Below are 20,043 nucleotides of genomic sequence, written 5' to 3' on the forward strand. Positions count from 1 at the left end.
CCTGTCAAAGTTGCATCAATGTGCTGTCCTTTGTAGTTAACGTATGCTTCCTCTTTGAGCCAAGCCTTGTTTTTATGTTGGGTTCGTATTTATCAATATTCCGTATGCCTTTCGTTCTGTTACGGCAGTTATCTTCTTCATGTGAGTCCACGTTCTCTTTTATGATGAAATTGACACTATTTCTGAAAGATTAAACAACAACTACACATGATTACAATGTGGTGCCAGCGAAAAGTCAGGAATTCGGTACTAATGAAACGGAGAGAGATAAACCATAGGCTTCTTCAGTATTTTAAAAATCTTGCATAAACCTATTAACAAGACGCATGGAAACATGATGAGTCCTGGCTCAAGATTACTTTCTTGGCTACAATTGAAGAAAGTCATGGCATTTTGCATCCCAGACACGTGTGTCTATAGACGGAGACCGTGAAAATATTAAAAAAGCAATTTTTGTAAAAAGTGGACTCACGGCCTTTTCATAATAACTGATTCGATTATTTTGGTAGATAAGTAGTTTTAGGTAATTTAAAATACGTAACTGGGACGCTGGAATGCTTAGCTTTCCAGTGGTATAGGTAATTCTATGGAATTATGCTAATTAACTGACATAGTTTTTAACTATCGAGCTACATTGCTAACTTTAATTAACTGTAACTTTCAATTAACATGCTCTGTAGCCAAACTAACGTTACTCCGGGAATCAGCCTACCCAAAAAGAATACCAAATAATAAATTTAAATTGAGGGAAAGTTTAATTAAACTTCTGGAATATCAGCACATACGCACATACTACTTTTGACACAGTATTGAAAATATGGCAGAAAATTAGAGAAAGGAAAAACAAATTGTTATTAGCAGAGGTCAAAAGCGTAACGTATGGGTTAGAACCATCATGCCATGTCACAGTCAGAAAGAATAATTACAGAAAAGTATAACTGTGCTAATCTCATGGCAACACATATTGTCTCTTACAATAAAGGAACTTTCGACACAACAAAAATCATCTTAATGTAATTTTATACGATCGCAGCCGTCTGATGTTGAACCTGTGGGTTCTAAACCCGCAGCTGAATTATTAGTTCTTAATAAATAAGATTGTTAGTAGTGGATGGACGCTTTTTTATTTTACTGTAAGGATAGATACACCTATAGATTTTAACGAAAGAGTGGGAAAATTCATGTCAGTCATTCTCTGAAAACTAATGGCTCTGAGACGCAGTGACTTTTGACATAGGTACCAAACTAGTTACTTATGTGACCCATTCTTACAACGTTGTCATTGTGGCCTTAAGTCTGGTTTTATGCTGCTCTCCACGACAATCTATCCTGTGAAAGCTTCTTCATCTGCTCGTTACTACCACAATTTACATCCATTTCAACCACTTTACTGCATTCATGCCTAGACGTATTTGTAAGTGTATGTCTCCCACCGAGCAGTGGTGAAAACAAATTTGCTGTTTTGAAGAGCGCGCCGCAGCGCGTTGTGTGAAGCAGTCGCTCTCCGTTTTTGGCGGTGGCGCTGCTGTGGCAATCGCAGCTTTGAAGTCTCCCTCTGGTGGAAAAGCGTAAAGGTTGCCTGTCACGTGCGTTTAAGGGGCGCTATCAGCTCGGCAGTTAGTCAGTCGGAGTGAAGCTAGGTCAGTCTCTCGTCACCATTTGCTGGTCTGTCTCTCGTTCGCATTTGTGCGGCAGTTAGTGTCTGTCGTCCGAGTGCTAATATGTCTGTGGTTTGGATCAAACTTTAAGCCATAAAATGAGAGTCTTGCCACTCCGACAGTAACAGAACTCAGCTAGCGGTCGCCCGGTCGGGGCTGAGTTCCTGCATCTGAGTCTGCACGTTAGGCCGCCAGTCTGCTCGAGTTGCTCGGGCAACGGTCATTGGCGGTTGGATCGGTCGGTTGGTCGGTCGCGCACTGAGACACGAGATGACTTGTCCGCCTTGAGCGTCGGCGCATGTGAGGTCCCCACGTGAGTCCAGTGGGCCGCGCCGTATAGAAAGGGGATAGTGGCTTCGCGGTTGACACGAGAGCAACAGGAAGTGAAACCACGACATCGGGCTGGCCGGGGCGAGCTGCGACGCCGTGAGACGGGAGATCGGCGCGCCTTCCTGCGTCCGTTGAAGCGGCTGGCAGCGGACGGTTCGGGAGAGCGTTGGGGGTGCTGCGCCAGGTCTTCGCCAGAAATCGCAGTTTATTAGAAGTTATGTGATTGGAGATATGTTGTTTCATTTACTTGTTAAACTCTGCTTGTGTTCTTGGTGAGGTCACCAGCCGCTTTGTTTTGGTGTCGTCCCATTATGCTTCTCCGTTTGCCCACCAGCGGGAAGGTGGTTATTTGTGAATTGGGTGGTCAGTTTTTCCCTGGTGGACTTGGGGAGGGTTAGAGCAATCTGTGGTTTGGGTTGTTCAGTAAACCCCTTGTCAATCTGCCATACGTTAGTAGCTGCCTCTGTCATGTTTGTCGGATTCGGTGTTAATGAATTTATAGAATTAAGGTGTAAAGGCCGAATTCCTGATATATGTTTTTATCTTGCCTATCATCTTGCGAGTCGGTATATATGTAATGTAGAGCATGTTGTACATTTTATGTAAGTCTGAATTTCAAGGGTTTTATTTAGTCATTTTTATAAAGTTGCCACCATTACACCGTAAGAGTCCTTTTAAAAAGAAATTGCACTTTCGGTGGCAAATAATTTCTTAGTGTGAGTGTTTGTACAATTTCCATCCCTCTTACGGGATGCATCGTTAATGTGTTTGTTTTCAAAAATTCAAATGTGTGTGAACTCTTATGGGACTTAACTGCTAAGGTCATGAGTCCCTAAGCTTACACACTACTTAACCTAAATTATCCTAACGACAAACACACACACCCATGCCCGAGGGAGGACTCTAACTTCCGCCGGGATCAGCCGCACAGTCCATGACTGCAGCGCCTTAGACCGTTCGACTAATCCCGCGCGGCTTAATGTGTTTGTGTGAGTTGTTAAAATTTTTAATGTAAGGTAATCTGGTGTATTGCAGATTTGCACCAGTGTAGTCTTTCAGAGGTTGTTGTGAGCGGTCGTGACTACGGCCGTGTTGAAGGGAGCGGCAAGCTTCTCAGCTCGAAGGCTCATACTGTCAATTTTGTTCTTTCTGGCTCTAAATATAATTTTAACTTGATATTTCGAGGGTGCTTTTCTGCTTATAAATTTTAAATCTGTTTTGAAAAGGCTTTTATGAACAAAATTCCCATTTGTTGAAGGTAATTTTGTTTTCATCAGTTACTCCCTGGCAACTACTTCCACGCTCACCTAGTGTGATTAAATGTGTTAATGTTCTTGATGAATCGCTGGTAAATAAAGTAAATTCTTTAAGAAAAGATTTTGATAGTAAATTGCCGGTTCACCCACTGCATCTTTTATCTCGCTATAATCCATGATAAGTCATCTCGCTATAATCAATGATCAGACTATTTCCTCATGCCTCAGGATGTGCCCTAACCACCAACACCTTCCTTCAGTCAAATTCCGTCATAAATTTCTTTTTCCCCAATTCAAGTCACTACTTCTTCGTTAATTATGCGATCTACCAATCTAACCTTCAGCATTCTTCTGTCGCACGACATTTCAAGAACTTTTTTAAAGTAACTGGCCAAGGAAACTACAGAGTTTCTGAGTATTTTAATGTATGATAGCTGCGGTCTTCAGTACCCGTTAAATAATGATTTTTGATTTCTTACCCTTAGTCTGCCTCATGTTTGTTTTCTCTGTTGTGTTAGTTGCCCTTACAAAGTGATGCACAGCATCAGAGCCAATATGCATCTCATGTGTGGGTTCGATAAATACACGACAAAAAATCACACCACCAAGGAGGAGTTGTGTGACTTTAAAGAAAGTTGGCAGGAATATTTCTCCTTCTGCAAGATGATGTCTGTTCAAATACCGCGTCAGTAACATAGGGATGGCACTAGTGACGGCAATATGAGACAGCAAATCAGGTTGGTTTCAAATACACGCTGTAACGGTCATGAGCGTAGGCTATCTTTGAGTTCTGACACGGTTAGTTGATATTTGTCAAGAATACCTTTAAGATGACAAAGACGCCATTACAACACCTCACTGAGTGTGAACAACACAGACTCAAAGGAAGGCCTCAGCGCTTGTTGGTGACGTCACGTCAGCTAGGCATGGCGAACGCCAGGTCTGTTGCAGGCAGAAACGCCTGGGCGTGCTTATCACTATAAAACTCTTATTTTTGGACAAAATGTTTGGTATTGTTTTGGATTCTGCAGTTTCATTTAGATGAAAGATTTTCATACTATCGTAAAGCTACAAGTGAAGATCATAGTTCTGTATTCCTGAATCCTGTCGAAACAAACGTAGTTCAATGTGAGAAGATACTTTGCCCCAATGCAAGCTTCGGAAATTTTACATTGAAGTAACTATATTTACTTGATCCATTTTGCTATCGAAACTTACCCCGACCCCCTTACAATGAACTCGTTTCTTATATTTATTTATTTTCGTTTGACATCGTCACTGGAAATGTGAACTAATTTACATGTATAAATGTCCAACTGCTGCCAGTCATTAGATTACAGTCGTTCTCAACGAAAGGAATTCTAAACAGGAAACATAATAGCTTCATACATCGAAAATAATGCTGAGCTTAAACTTTTCTAAACATGCACATTAGAAAAGATAAATATTCCCCTTTATAAGATAAAAAAATTTTATTTGATAAAATAAGTATCTCTCATTTGCCTCTTCTTCTGTCCCCCACCCCCTCCCCCAACGTGTACAATCGTAAGATATTTCATTAACATTCAGTGCTCCTCACCCATAGCAACCAAGATACCTAAAGAAGAGCACCAATATGTTCACAGTTTCTTGTAAAAGCAACCCAGTACAAACTTAACTTCCTCAGATTTACAAATAAGGTAAAGAAGCACGAACTCTGTTGCTGCTGGACTATGAAGTTGTTTTTGTATGTCAATCCTTAAAACAGCTGGAAATTTAAGTTCAGGAGTACACTATTTGTTAAGAAGTGTAATGAATTGCACAATTAATTGATTGCAGAAATCTCCCAGAACAATGTGTGTTGGTCAACTACCGCCAATAATTTCACATTTTCCTGTGTCAGAGAGGGAGACACCACCATTATGAGTATGCCTTCAACAGACCTGGCGTTCGCCGTGCCTAGATGACGTGACGTCACGAAGAAGCGCCGAGGCCTTTATTTGAGTCGGTGTTGGTGTGAAAGAGGTCGTATGATAGGGCTACGAGAAGCCGGATGTCCCTTCAGGGATATTGTACAAAGACTTGGCAGGAATGTAGCCCCTGTACATATTGCTGATAGCGGTGGTCACGAGACTGTACGGTCACAAGAAGACCGAGCTCCGAACGGCCATGTGGCACTACCGAAAGGGACGGACATCGTTTACGGCATATGGCTCTGGCGCATCGTACTGCATCTGCAGCAGCAGTCTGAGCAGCTGTTCGCACCACAGTGACACGACGAGCTGTTAGAAATCGGTTACTTCATGGACAGCTACGAGTCAGATGACACCATAGCGTACGATCCACTGACCCCAAACTACCGCCATTTGCGACTTCAGTGGTATCCACAAAGAGCTCACTGGAAGGTAGGTTGGAGGTCTGTTGTGTTTTCCGACAAAATCTGATTCTGCCTCGTAGCCGGTGATGTCCGTATGTTGGTTAGCAGAAGGTCAGTCGAGGCCTTGGAACCAAACTGTCTGCGTGCTACACACAGTGGACCTACGATTGGAATTACGGTTTTGCATGCAATTTCGTATAACGACAGCAGGATCACTTTCGAGGTTATCCCAAGCACTCTTACTGCAAATTTTTACCTGAATCTGTCGTGCTGCCATTCATGAACAGCATTACGGGGGCTATTTTCCAACGGGATAACCCCCGTTCACATTGCGTTGTTGCAACCCAAAATGCTCTACAGAGTGTGGACATGTTCCCTCGGCATGATCGATCACCTGATCTGTCTTCAGTCGAGCACATATGGCACATCATCGAATGGTAACTTCACCGTCATCCACAACAGCGTCAACTGTCTCTGCGTTGACCGACAGACTGCAACAGACATGAAACTCCATCCCATAACTTCACAGCCGGCATCTATACAACACAATGAATGCACATTTGCGCTCTTGCTTTCAACATTTCACCGATTACACCTGTTATTAATGTACCAGCATTTAATTTGGAATAGCTTATTTCGCGCTTTGACCTTGCAATGGTAATCACTTAGACGTGTTACCAAGATAAATGTATTCCCGAAATTTGACTACTCAGCGTCAATTACTTTTTGGGGTCGCGTTTTTTTTCCGTAGATGTATAACTGGATGTTGACACAGCGATCCTGTTTCGAGCTTTTTCCGCAGCGGTGAAGGACGCACTAAAGTTTTTCTGCATGCCTACAGATGTTGCTCGTTTTGGCGATTGCACATCACGCATTTTTTCTTTGTTGTGAAGATATCTTCACAGCAAAGAGTTAACTAGCATAACTTTTGTATCTACACAGGACGTGACAACGGCGCGAACCTTGTGTGTTGGCACAGATGTAACTATTCACCCCAACGGTGGTTCGGCTGCATGGTAGACGAGCTGAACCCCGGAAGAGCGGCCGTAATTCGACATGCGAGTCCGTCTTCGGGGGAGCAGAGATTCTGAACACCGCGTAGACACGAGCACGGAGATAAGCAGCAAACGCGACCCGCGCGAGCAACTGAAGGACTAAGGACGCGGAAACAGAGCACGGCGCGAGGTAAAAGCTAGATCCTGTTTTGCTGAAGACAGCGTGAGGACTGACGGACCCTAAGCGATCACCAACGACAGGTAAACTATCTGGATCAATGATTCCACCTATTCAGTGCTTCACTTGCGCTGAGTGTGTCAGCTTTCCGTATAAATCTGCCGCGATATACACGCCAGCTAGTCCGCGCCCACATCGATGTCCCCTGGCGGGGATTCTAAGGTAGCCTACCGAATAAATCATACCTGCATTACTATTCTGTATACAGCCACTGGAGACGAAGCATCACTTCTACCGAAATACTCGCAAAATGTACTTCAAAAATTGACGGTAGAATTCGGGTTCGCGCTGAACTCTTCGTCGTCCGTGTTTCACTAGCATAAAAGGCTACACTTCAACTACCTTCTAGCAATACTATCTAACTTTTAAATTTGTGTTCGACGCTAACAAATTTCTTCTTTTCAGCAATGCTAATCTTTCTGTTAGCAGCATACATTTCATTTTCTCTACATTCCTCGCATCGTCATTCATTTTTCTTCCCAGATGACGATACTCATCTACAATTTTCCGTGTCTCATTTCCTAATTTAATTTCCTCCTAATCTGATATTAGACAGAAAACAATGAAATTTGACTATCGTGGATAGACAAAGTTAATGAAACGGGCAACTTATAAACAAGTCTTTCATAAATTTATTGCAATACTAATTTCAAATAAAATGTAATTTCATTCTGCAGGCGAGTGTAGGCTGTTTTGACACTTCCTGGCCGGTTAAAAATGAGAACCGATCCTTGATCGAATTCGGACTGTGCCTCTCTTTCGTGGTCAGTCTTCTCTTCCTACAACAACTCCTTACGATCATAAGTTTTTTTTTTTTTTTTTTTTGGTGGGGCGAGGGGGAGGGAGATAGGAGAGTCTTTATGCTATGGGCTCGTTTGCTGCCTTCTCAGATTTGTCAGAATTAAGCAGCTTTGAGCATAAACTAACCCACATGGATTTTATTCCCTGTCTTCATGAACTAATGTCTTTTCCTTTAAGAAAACGAGAAATTCAATCAAACTTGACATCCGAAAAGTAAAAACTATCATACCGTGCCAACGCTGACATGGTACCCTACATACAGCACGCTTCCAATGATCCGTAGATTCGAATTATCTTTAACAGATGCAAGGTGGATAATTATCATGACTGGGTGTCGAAACACCTTTAATCTTTGATGATGTTTGGTTTGTGGGGCGCTCAACTGTGCCCTCATCATCGCCCAAACGAAGTCCCAATTTTTATACAGTCCAATTTTTTTTACTCCTGTCTAACTATGTCACTAATGATGATTATGAAATGATGAGGACAACACAAACACCCAGTCCCCAAGCACAGAAACTCCCCAACCCGGCCGGGAATCGAATCCAGGACCCCGTGATCCAGAGGCAGCAACGCTCGCCACTCTTTTAATCTTTGACTAATACAATCTAGTATGTTGTACTGGACGGCACATGTTCATCAGAAACATAAGGAACTTGGAGTATACCACAACGTAGCGTATGGGGACTTCTACTGTTCTCAATATACGTAAACGAATTATCAGAGCAAATCAGCGGCAGTATCAGATTTTCCGCTAATAACGATATTGTCAGCCGGAAAGTATCGTTATAGGCAGTTGTAAGGAAATTCGGAAAGACGTGGATAAAATTTCCGCCTGATGTAATGAGCAGTGGCTCCCGTTCAACGTGGATGAATGAACGGCAGTTCATACTGTATGAAAAGATGAGGAACCCGATGGAACCCGTTCTCACGATTAGTGGTGAACAATATGAGCATGTCATATCACAAACGTACTATCTTGTAATACTAAGCATCAACATCATGTGATAAGAAAGAAGGATGGAAGCAAGTCCATTCGATAGTGCCACCATTAAGGACGGAGCACAGGCTGGAATTATCAAAGGATAGGGAAGGAAATCGGACGTGCCCTTTTTGAAGGAACCATCCCAGCATTTGTCTGGAGCGTTTTGGGCAAATCACGTAAAACCTAAATCAGGATGGTCGGATAGGGATTTGGACCGTAGTCCTCCCGAACGCGATTCCAGTACGTTAACCGCTGCGCCACTTCGGTTAGTAAATAAAATTTGCATATAAAATTAGTTATAGGAAAGGCCAATGATAGGGTCTGATATGAACGAAATAACATTCCATCGAAGGAGATTAGTGATTAAGGCATTTAATCTTCCTTTTATTCTAGGCATAATCCCATATTATGACCCAATCATAACTCGTCTCGGACTTCAATGAGCATATTCAGATGAAATGATATCAGCATGTCATTGGGATCTCTCTTCGGCTAGAGTTTCAGCAAGTGTTTCTACTTGAAGTCACTTAAGCACCTTTCGTGTCGATGAGGATGAACACCGACTCATCGAGCGGAGAAAATGCCAGAACCCTCCTGGAATCGAACACAGGTCACTCGCATCGCATTTTGCCGTGCTGACCACTCAGATGTTGAAATGGTTCAAATGGCTTTGAGCACTATGGGACTTAACTTCTGAGGTCATCAGTCCCCTAGAACTTAAAACTACTTAAACCTAACTCACCTAAGGACATCACACACATCCATGCCCGAGGCAGGATTCAAACCTGCGACCACAGCGGTCGCGCGGTTCCAGACTGTAGCGCCTAGAAACAGCTCACTCAGTTGTGGAGGGGGACCACCACCTCCATCTGATATCGAACATGGTAGGCATTTCGTGAGCCAAGCTTTCATTACAACGAATGTAACGAACGTTTTACTCTCCAAATCCTGATCATGACAAATAACATCTAAAATCTTTCATTGTAGGCGTAACCTTATTATCATTGGGTGTTGGAATTAGATGTTGCCTTAAATAACAGGAAGTTTACAGGCTTAAACGTACTGTAAAGGCTATGAACAGTGGACTGCATCACTCAGTAAAGTGGCATACAAGACAATAGTGTGACCAATTATACTCTGAAATGGTATAGCGATATACACATATACAGATGGTGGTAGAATCGCGTATTCAAAGTACAAAAGGGTTGTAGATTGGCGGAGCTGTCATTTGTACTCAGTTGATTCATGTGAAAAGTTTCCTTGTTGATTATGGGTGCACGATGGAAGCTGACGGACTTTGAACACGAAATGGTAGTTGAAGCTAGACCAATGGGAAATTCCAGTTTGGGAATCGTTGGTGAATTCAATATCCCGAGATCAGGATGTCAAGAGTGCGTCGGGGATTCCAAATTTCAGGCTTTACCTCTCACCACAGATAACGCAGTGGATGACATCTTTCACTTAACGACCGAGAGCAGCGGCGTTTGTATAGAGATTTCATTGGTAACAGCCAAGCAGCACTGCGTGAACTACCATCAGAAATCAATCTGGGTCGCATGACGAACCTGTCCGTTAGGACTAAACCGATCATTGACATTGTTTGGCGACCATTTACAGTCTTTCATGGACTTCATGTTCCTAAAAAACGATGGACGTTTTGTGGATGACAATGCGCCATGACACTGGCCACGATTGTTCGTGATTGGTTTGAAGAACATCCCGAACAATTCAAGCGAATGATTTGGCCACCGAGATCGCTCGAGCGAATTCCATCGCACTTTTATGGGGAAGTAATCGAGAGGTCATTTCATGCACAAAATCTCGCACTGGCAACACTTTCGCAAATATGGACGGCCATAGAGAAACCATGGCTTAATATATTTGCAGGGGACTGTCAGCGACTTGTTGAGACAATGTCAAATCGAGCTGTTGCACTAAGCCGGTTAATAGGAGGTGCGACGCGATATTAGGATGCATCCCTTTCCTTTCGGTACCTGAGTATATTGTTCCATTGTTTAGAGGCGTTACCAAATAGGCACAGTATGAGACATCGAACGAATTCAGAGACAGTTTGCAAGGATCGTAACAGGTAGAAAATGTGTATTCATGGACGGCTGTGTGGCCATTCTGTCACTCTCCTATATCTCTTGTTGGCTCATGAGAATGAGGTAAAAGAGATTAGTGGGCGTACAGAGACACAGAGTCAGTCATTTTTCTGTAGCAGAGTAGAAGAATGCCATAGAATAGAGGAGACACCTACGACAAGTCCACACCAAATATTTTCCTTCGTATTTCGCTGGGTTAATGCACAAATGGCACAAATGTAGTGTATCTTCTGTCGTAGACAATAATTCAGTAAGTTACCTGCTTCCATGTTAACGATAGAAAGACTAAAGATGTGCTAAATGCCACCTTTAATGGTCAACACATTCCAAAATATTATATCAGGCGTAAGTCTTGATAAAACATCGTTCTTGAAGGAAGAAAGAAACCACCACAGTAAGGCGGAGATCACGCAATAATACAGAAGAGGAGTTATGTTTCATGGGTTGAAAGAGCTACAAAGATACGGTGTTCTTACTTAGGACTCCTCTTCTCGGACTCGTTCACTAAATGCAGCAATGAGGACAATAACAGACTGCATCTGTTGTATTCCTTTTCATCGGTCACCATATCTAAGCCAACAGATTTGGGAAAACGGAATGCCTTTCTCAAAGAATATGATAAATGAATTAACATTCCTCAGCTCCCAATCCACATCGATTTGCCAGCACCTAGAACGAGCCTATGAAAACCAAGTATGTCACTCATGATATTAGTAAAATCACTGCAAGAATTGGATTTAATCCGAACAGGGAGTTTTACCAAGGAAAATCGCCAAACAGCGGTATTTTTGAAAATTAGTTTTATTTACACAATCAGTTTCAGCATCAGTTCAAAAATGGTTCAAATGGCTCTGAGCACTATGGGACTTAACATCTGAGGTCATCAGTCCCCTAGAACTTAGGACTACTTAAACCTAACCAACCTAAGGACATCACACACACCCATGCCCGAGGCAGGATTCGAACATGCGGCCGTAGCGGACTCGCGGTTCCAGACTGGAACGCCTAGAACCGCTCGGCCACTCCGGCCGGCGGCATCTCAGTAATGCCATCTCCAGACCCCTATGCAATCAGTGTACAGACAGTCAGATATATCGACACTTGCAAAACTATAGCCGTCAATATCTGAATTCCGTGAATTCGTTTTTGAAGTGTTTACTTAAAAGTATCTGATTGTGCATACACGGAGTGCATAGTACCCTGAAGGTGGAATATTGAGATACCGAAACTGGTTGTCTAAATAAAATAACTTCTCAATACATACCGCTGTTAGCCGCTTTTTCTTTCTAAATATTTTACCAGCCGCTGTCCCGTGTCCTCAATGGATCAACAGAGATTTAACAGGAAGTGGTCAGAACGTGGAATAGCATCGCGCGATGAGCTTGGAGGACAATTAACGGGGTTCGTACAGACCATGGCATCAGTGCAGAAAGCCTCCACTGATGCGGAAAGGGAGTGTGAGTGAGTAAATAAACATCAGAACATGAAACACATTGTAACAAGCTGTAGCAGACGAGCTTACCCCGGAAATCCACAAGTGATACAGGCAGTCCTTGAATGGACTCAAAATTTTGATATTAACTTGTAGTGTTTTAAATCTAATTATTTTGTAAAATTAAGCAATTCACCTATATCAGTTGTATTGCGGTTTTTATTACCGGCCGATAAAAAATAATAATTCACATTTATAGCCACCAAATTATGATACTGACTTTAACAAGTTAACAGCGGTGTAACCCATTCTCTCGCCGTCAAGAGAAGGGGTCACAAAAATATGTGCCCTGCTGTAACAAATTAACGTAAACACGTAACTCAGGTACGAATCGTGTGTTTATAATTGTGAATGCACCATCAAGTGCTCAAAATGTTGACCTTGAGAGCTTAGTATGCTTTACAGGGACCGTGTTATAAGGAATGACTTCTGGAGTCACCGTAGTTTCCATATATCTCTCGTGACCTATCTGCTCGCTTTATCCTGCCTAGATTCTCATTTAACTGGCCTGGGTATCGGATCTCCGGGAGCACCATTACGTGCAGCAGCCAATAGCGTAGCGGATCAGTAAATCACACTGCGGGCCGAAACAAGGGGCCTATCGACCACCACAGTATTGAATTTAAATTGCGGAACTTTTAATTAATTTCCTGATGTGTCTGCGATAAAACGGACAGACCAGCAGGATAACGGGGTCGCATTCACGCATGGAAACACGCCACTACAGTCATACGGTCACAGGTACTACGACATTAAGGGCTGCACATCGTCTAATTATAGCAACAAAATAGCATTAGCAATTGCAATGACCTCTTTGTGTACTATGGTTCCATAAGCTAACTGTAGATCCCTTTTACTAACAATTAAAAAAGGTACTCATTTATGTAAAAGTGAATCCACTGAACATTTATCTAAAACTATAGCAGCCATTATAAGCACTTACGACTGTTACACTGATTCAATAATTGGCAAAGAGCACACCTCGCTACACTCCATTACTGCACTGAGATTATGTAACACTGTTCACATACGGATACGAATAGAATTAATTAACACAGGTATTTGCTAACAACATTTTATTGTTTATTGAAACTATAATTTTGTATCTGGCCTAACAACAGCTTCAACATCAGTACACCGTAGAAACGAAATAGTTTTATGATTAACGATCGTAGTAGCGCCACCACATAGGCACCTATTTATCACGGCTTCAGTTTCAAAAAGGTATTATTACTTGATGGTAAAACGTGCAGGCTCATTGTACACTAATTAGATGTGGATTAGCTGTGAAATTTCGCCCAATCAAAATCTGATGTAAAAATGGTAATTGGATACAAATAAGCACAACTAAATTCACGAGAATGATTTTAAACAAGCAATTGTTGTTCTAATATCGCAGTCAAAGCTAGAGAGTTCGGCTTGACAAAATGTTTTCTACTGTTTCTACAATGAAACTTTTTCTCAAAATTTAATAGAAAATCCGAAGAGAATGTGGTCGTATGTTAAGTACAACAGCGGCAATTCACAGTCGATACAGTATGATAATGATGGTATTAATACCGACGACAGTGTCACCACAGCGGTGATACTAAAATGGGGAGGTCCCCTTGCGGTGAGATCGACTTTTTGAAACTATCTATACCGTGATGCAGGTTAAGATCCCAGGTACCACACAGTGCAGCCATTCACACTGGTTGTTTGGTATAATGGATAGGATGACAGTTTTCCACGCAGGAGGTTGTGGGCTCGAATCTAGACAGATGTACTAAGTTTTTTAAATGTTTATCGAAATGACTTTGATCATCATTTAATTTTAATCACAATATCAACTTCATTTGCTGTCAGTTTTCTTTCTTTCATCCTTTCTCCACTTATCTGTCTTCGTGTTTTTTAATTAATTTTGTATGCTGATTTTGATTTAATTTGTTTTATCACCCTGTTTTTTCGTCCACATTAATGCGTTAATTAGATATATTTCTGATTTTGCTTGGATTTCTTTTATTCTTATGAATAACATTTATTCTCATAAAGAATGCTTATTCTCATCAAGAAATGAGTGCTGTTGCAGAGGATCTCAAACTGATTCCATTTTTCCAAATTTCCATAACGCTTTCGACACTGTACCTCACAAGCGTCCTCTAATCAAATTGCATACCTATGGAGTATCGTCTCAGTTGTGTGACTGCATTCGCGATTTCCTGTTAAACCGGCCATAGTTTGTAGCAAGTGCTGGAAAGCCGAGTAAAACGGAAGTGATATCTGGCGTTCCTCAAGGAAGCGTTGTAGTCCCTCCTAATCTGTACAGATGAGTTACGAGACAATATGAGCAGCCCTCTTAGATTGATTACAGATGGTGCAGCCAATTACTTTGTAGTAAAGTTTTCTACTCATCTGGGACAGCTGCGTCGTATATGTCATATGAGGACATTATATGTAGACCATAATAGGTAATGTCCTTATGACATATACGACGCAGCAGTATTTCAGATTTTGAAGTGAACAATTTGAAATATTACAGACATGGCTGTCATACCAATATCAAGACCACCTAACGTAAGTAGCAAAGCTTAATTCTATAATACGTTAAATTATCTACTTTAAAATCCGTAATATAGTACCAAACTATTTGCTTTCCACTGGTAACCTGAAGATGCCAGTCACGCCGAAAGAGTCCTATTGTAATAACAAAAATTTACTAGAACACAGTAGCGTTTTGGTCTCATAGCATAACAGATAGTGCAATAAAGTCATCAGCAGATCAAAACCAAATGCAAAGTGATATTGTCAAAATACCTCTTTGGCACCAAAAGTGGCAACTTACTTGATACTGAAAAATGTGAAGTCATTCACATCAGTCCTAAAAGGACACCGTTTACTTTCGGTTACATGATAAATCGCACAAAACTAAAGGTTGTCAATTCAACTGAATACCTAGGTGTAACTATTACTAATAACTTAAGCTGGAACGATTACATAGTTAATCTTGTGGGGAAGGCAAGTCAGTAACTGTCTTTTATTGGCAGAACATTTAGAAGACGCAACAAATTCACCGCAGAGGCTACCAGCACTGCGCTTGTCTTTCCTCTGCCCCAGTATTGCTGTTCGGCATGGGGCCCTTACAAGACAGGATTGATGGAGGACATCGAAGAAGTCTCCACACACACACACACACACACACACACACACACACACACACACACACACACACCTCTGAAAGTTTCAGAACAATCGCTAGGAACACCTTCAACTGTTCCACTGTCAGCCATCTTGTTTCAACATCTTCAACTGTCCCACTGCCCGCCATGTTTGTTTTTACAGCTGGTAAACAGTGAAACAGTGAAAGTGTCAATGACAACTCAATACATGGTGTTTGACAGTGATGAAGATGAAGAGATAGAAAATAAAAGTGAAACATTATGTAAATAGACACACACACACACACACACACAGAATTAATTAATTGCAGGCATAAAAATAACTATTTTCAAATCGTAATTTTGGCTTAAACAATGTATCTGTCTTAAGGTGTACGTGGTTGCAGATGACAAACTGTGGAACAAAACAGTCAATGTAGAAACACAACACATCAGAAAAACCACACCATGTGGTAAAAAGGTATGAATTCATAATTTATGTGTTTTGTGAATTATCCGTAATTACAATTTAAAACTAATAGTTACATGTATGCAAACAGTAAAGAACATTCTTTATCTTTAACTGATGAAAAATAAAAGCCCACTGAAAATGTTGCAACTGCAATGAAACATGTTTAGGTTAAAAAACAAAATTGTGTTTCGCTAAAGCAGATCATATCCAAAGACATACGTATAGCCTCTACCTATTCACAAGTGGAGAAAGCACCTTGAAGAACTTCTGGTAGAAAAAAGAAAAGACCACAACAAAAGCAGTACGTCACGTAATATAGAACCTATACTAGGGGAAGACATAAAAGAGATGCTGCAAAAGGAAATAACTGGAAAGGCAAGTGGACTGGGAGAAGCTGTGATGGAATCGTGGAATTCTCAAATGCTGAGACTTATATAAAAATTAGTAAGACAGATTGTGGAGAGAGAGGAAATGCCATGAGAGTAGTGTGTGCCATATATGTCTGCTATCTACGAAAAAGAAAACAATAAGCACCCAAATAACTATAGGGGAATTCGTTTTATGGCTTGTGTCAGGAAATTCTTTAGCGCTGTACAGAAAAACAGGTTGGAGAATGAGATTGAGAGAAGATGTGAGAGAAAGAGACAGGTTTTGGAGTTGGATGGTCTTGTATGGATCATTTTTTAAATGTTAGACAAATAAGTGATAAGGTGTATTCTAAGGATCAGGTAGTATACCTAATATTTAAGGATGTAGAAAAAGCGTATAATTCTGTACACAGAAACGGACGATGGGAAGCGATGGAGTACATACGTGTAGAAGCGCAAAAGATATCTCTAATTCAAAGACTATACCACCAATCGTACACAGCAGTTAAAGTAGGGAGAAAGTTGAGTAAGACATTCCAAACGTGGAAATGACTTGGACAGCGCTTCAGTATGTCACCAACGCTGTTTAAAATATGTATGCAGTATATAATGGAACGGTAGAGTCAGTCATGCGGCGGTATAGGATTTCCCTTCCAGCATGGTACTACTTACTCAATATTATTTACCGATTATCAGGTAGAGATGATGTGAAAATTATTGTAAAGACGTTAATGGAAGCATTTGAACGAGGCAGTCTTAGAATAAATGTGAGAAAAATAGAACATATGGTAGTGCGAGAAAATGGGGGGGGGGGATATAATACTGCCGCAAGGAACTATGAAAGTTGTAAAGCCTCTATTACCATTCCCCGAGAAGCTCTGAAGCAGATGTGGAACGCTGGATCAGCAGGCACGAAAAGCAATTAAAATGGTAAGTGGAGTTCTCTGGAGCTGGGAAATATCGAAAGAAACAAAAGAAAGTATTTGGAAAAAGTAGTGGAAAGTATACTAACGTCTAGAGTAGACGGACAGACCCTGGGGCAGCGGCAGACAACCACAGTACGGGAGTCAGAGATGCAGGGAATAAGGAGAGCAGCCAAGATATTCAGAACAGAGAATAAATGAGTAAATTAGGCAGATAATGGATATGAAACAACCAGTCACAAACAATTGAGAACAGAGCTCTTCAGTAGTATGGCCATGTACGGCGAACGGAGCAAGGACGATGGCCTAAAGAAATCCTGGAATAGTCACCGGACGGTCAGATTAGCACGGAGAGCGGGAGCAATTCTGAAAGAGGAAGACTGCCATGATCGTGAGAGCTGGCGAAAGGGGAATACACGGCAACTGCTGAAGAGTGTAGAAGCACTTAAAAGTAGGTAAGTACATTGCGTTGCTGCAAGTGATCACGAAGTGTGAATTCTAAGACGTTATAGTAAAACGTGAAATCGTTGCTGACATGCTACCCTGAGGCCAAAGAATGCACCAGATAATGGCTATTGACCGGGAAAACATGAGGGTGGATCCAGCATTGAAAACAATTATGAACAGTTTAGATGTGCCCTAAAAATGAACATAAACAGAAAAGAATCCGCAGTACTGTAGTAGTATTAATAGCTGGGTAGATGATTAAGGGTATTTTATTTGTAGTTTTGTAGTGGTAATGAGTAATTGTTGTAGTAGCATTTTTGTTGAATTAGCATTCTTAAAATACTTGTATGCACCAGAAAAAAATAATAATACGTATAAGTATTACCATGTTGTTTGTCTTGATGGTTTTGAGGGTCTGTGGCTAAAGTAGTTCTGGTATAATATTCAATAATTCCTTCCATATTCGCTTTAAATATGTTTTGTTTATGAATTTGAATCATCGGTTCCGAGAAACTCAGTTTCGTCGTCCGGCACTGCGTCGAAGAAAAGTAGAATTATTAAAATTTGTACACGGTCACATACTGCAACTTTTTGTATGCGGAAAACAACAATGAGACTACATGTTCTAAAATGTAGAGCACCCATTCTTCAAGTGTGATTTTATTAGCCATCGGACGTAATGATTCAGTTAACATTTTGTGATGAGATACAATGTGTGGAAACCTGCCAAGTGCGTGAATGAACAAAAACTTGTAGCAGTAGCTGAAGTGGGGTTTGTTCAATGTATTCGTAAAACTTGAATGCTGATACTAGAAGAAATTTTATCCATCGTTATTTGACCGAGAGAGGGCTGACAGGAACTGGCGCAAGGCTACGTTCATACACTTCTGTTTGGGCTCCGTGGCCGGATATTTTCTCACTGGAACGTGAAATTGTATATACGTAACTGCGCGTTTCATTCGAAGTGGGTGCAACAGAACCTTACGGCTATGTGTCTACTGTTTGGAATGTAAACAATAAATTTCAAGAGAAGCTATATTGTACACAACACAAAATTATGGGAAAGCTCCGATTGCATACTGAATTTACTATAGAATAAAAAAGCAGTATTTTCTGAACCTGGAGGGTACAGAATTTAAAGACAAAAATGTTACAAAAACTTTGAACTTACTTCCGAATAAGTCTGCAGTATAATGCCCACGATCGACAACGTGTACGCCCCTAGCAAAATCCCTAAAGGCCAGAAGAAGAACGCAAAATTATAGGTAAGGTACCGTCGAGATCATTAGCGACGGAGCATAAGTTCAAATAAGACAAGAAAAGGTAAAAATACATGGTCCAGTCACATCAGTGTGACCGCCGACTATGTCCAGCAGCAATACGGTAATGTGCAGTAACCACTCACAGACGGCAGGTGGCAGCAGCAGCAAATCGAGAGTATATAAAGGTGTAGGGGCAGGGAGGGAGAGGACGTAGAAAACAGTGCAGTCTTTGTTGTAGGAGCCGTTGTTGTATTGCCGAAACAGAGTGATTTATCTGACGTCCAAAAGGGCATGATCACTGGGTTTCGGGCCAAAGGTGGAAGCATTTCCGAAACGGATAAGTTTGTAAACTTCTCGCGTGCCGCGGTGGTTAGAATATGCCGTGCTTGTCAAAATGTCGCTGTCCGAAACCGGCGTCAGGGCCACTGTGGTGCACCACGGGCCATAGATGAACGACGGCTGCAGAAGCGTCTGCTGGCTAAAAGACGTGGAACTGTTGAGCTACTGACCGCCCAGGTGAACCAAGCGGCTGACAACAGGATTTTCTCAACGACCGTTCAGCAAACGTTACTACATGTAGGTAGGTGACTGGTTCATGCACCCTTGCTGACTGCTGTTAGCGGACGACGAAAGCTGGAACTTGCGTGCCAGTACTCCTACTGGACATCCACTGAGGGGTGACAGGTGGCCTTTTTAGATGAATTACGTTTAATGCTCCATCAGGCAGATGGCTACTGGCTTGTACGTCCGGAAACGTCTGCAAGCAAATACCCTGCAACAATTGTTGTGAGGCTACAGGTCGGAGGGCATACTTGGGTGATCTCGTCGTTCTGGAAGGTACAATGGACTAACGCTAGTATGTATGTATCCTTGGGCAACATGTCCACCATGCAGTTTGCTTTTCCTGGGTACTATTGCAGCGGCTGGTCCCGGCGGAGGTTCGAGTCCTCCCTCGGGCATGGGTGTGTGTGTTTGTCCTTAGGATAATTTAGGTTAAGTAGTGTGTAAGCTTAGGGACTGATGACCTTAGCAGTTAAGTCCCATAAGATTTCAATCACATTTGAACATTTTTACTATTGCAGTTGCCAACAGGACTATGCAACGTGTCACACAACTCTGAGTCTAATCCTCTCATTCTGGAAACATCCCTCAGGCTGTGGCTAAGCCATGTCTCCGCGATATCCTTTCTTTCAGGAGTGCTAGTTCTGCAAGGTTGGCAGG

The sequence above is a fragment of the Schistocerca serialis genome, chromosome 6 (assembly GCF_023864345.2).
Source record: "Schistocerca serialis cubense isolate TAMUIC-IGC-003099 chromosome 6, iqSchSeri2.2, whole genome shotgun sequence".
NCBI lineage: Eukaryota > Metazoa > Arthropoda > Insecta > Orthoptera > Acrididae > Schistocerca > Schistocerca serialis.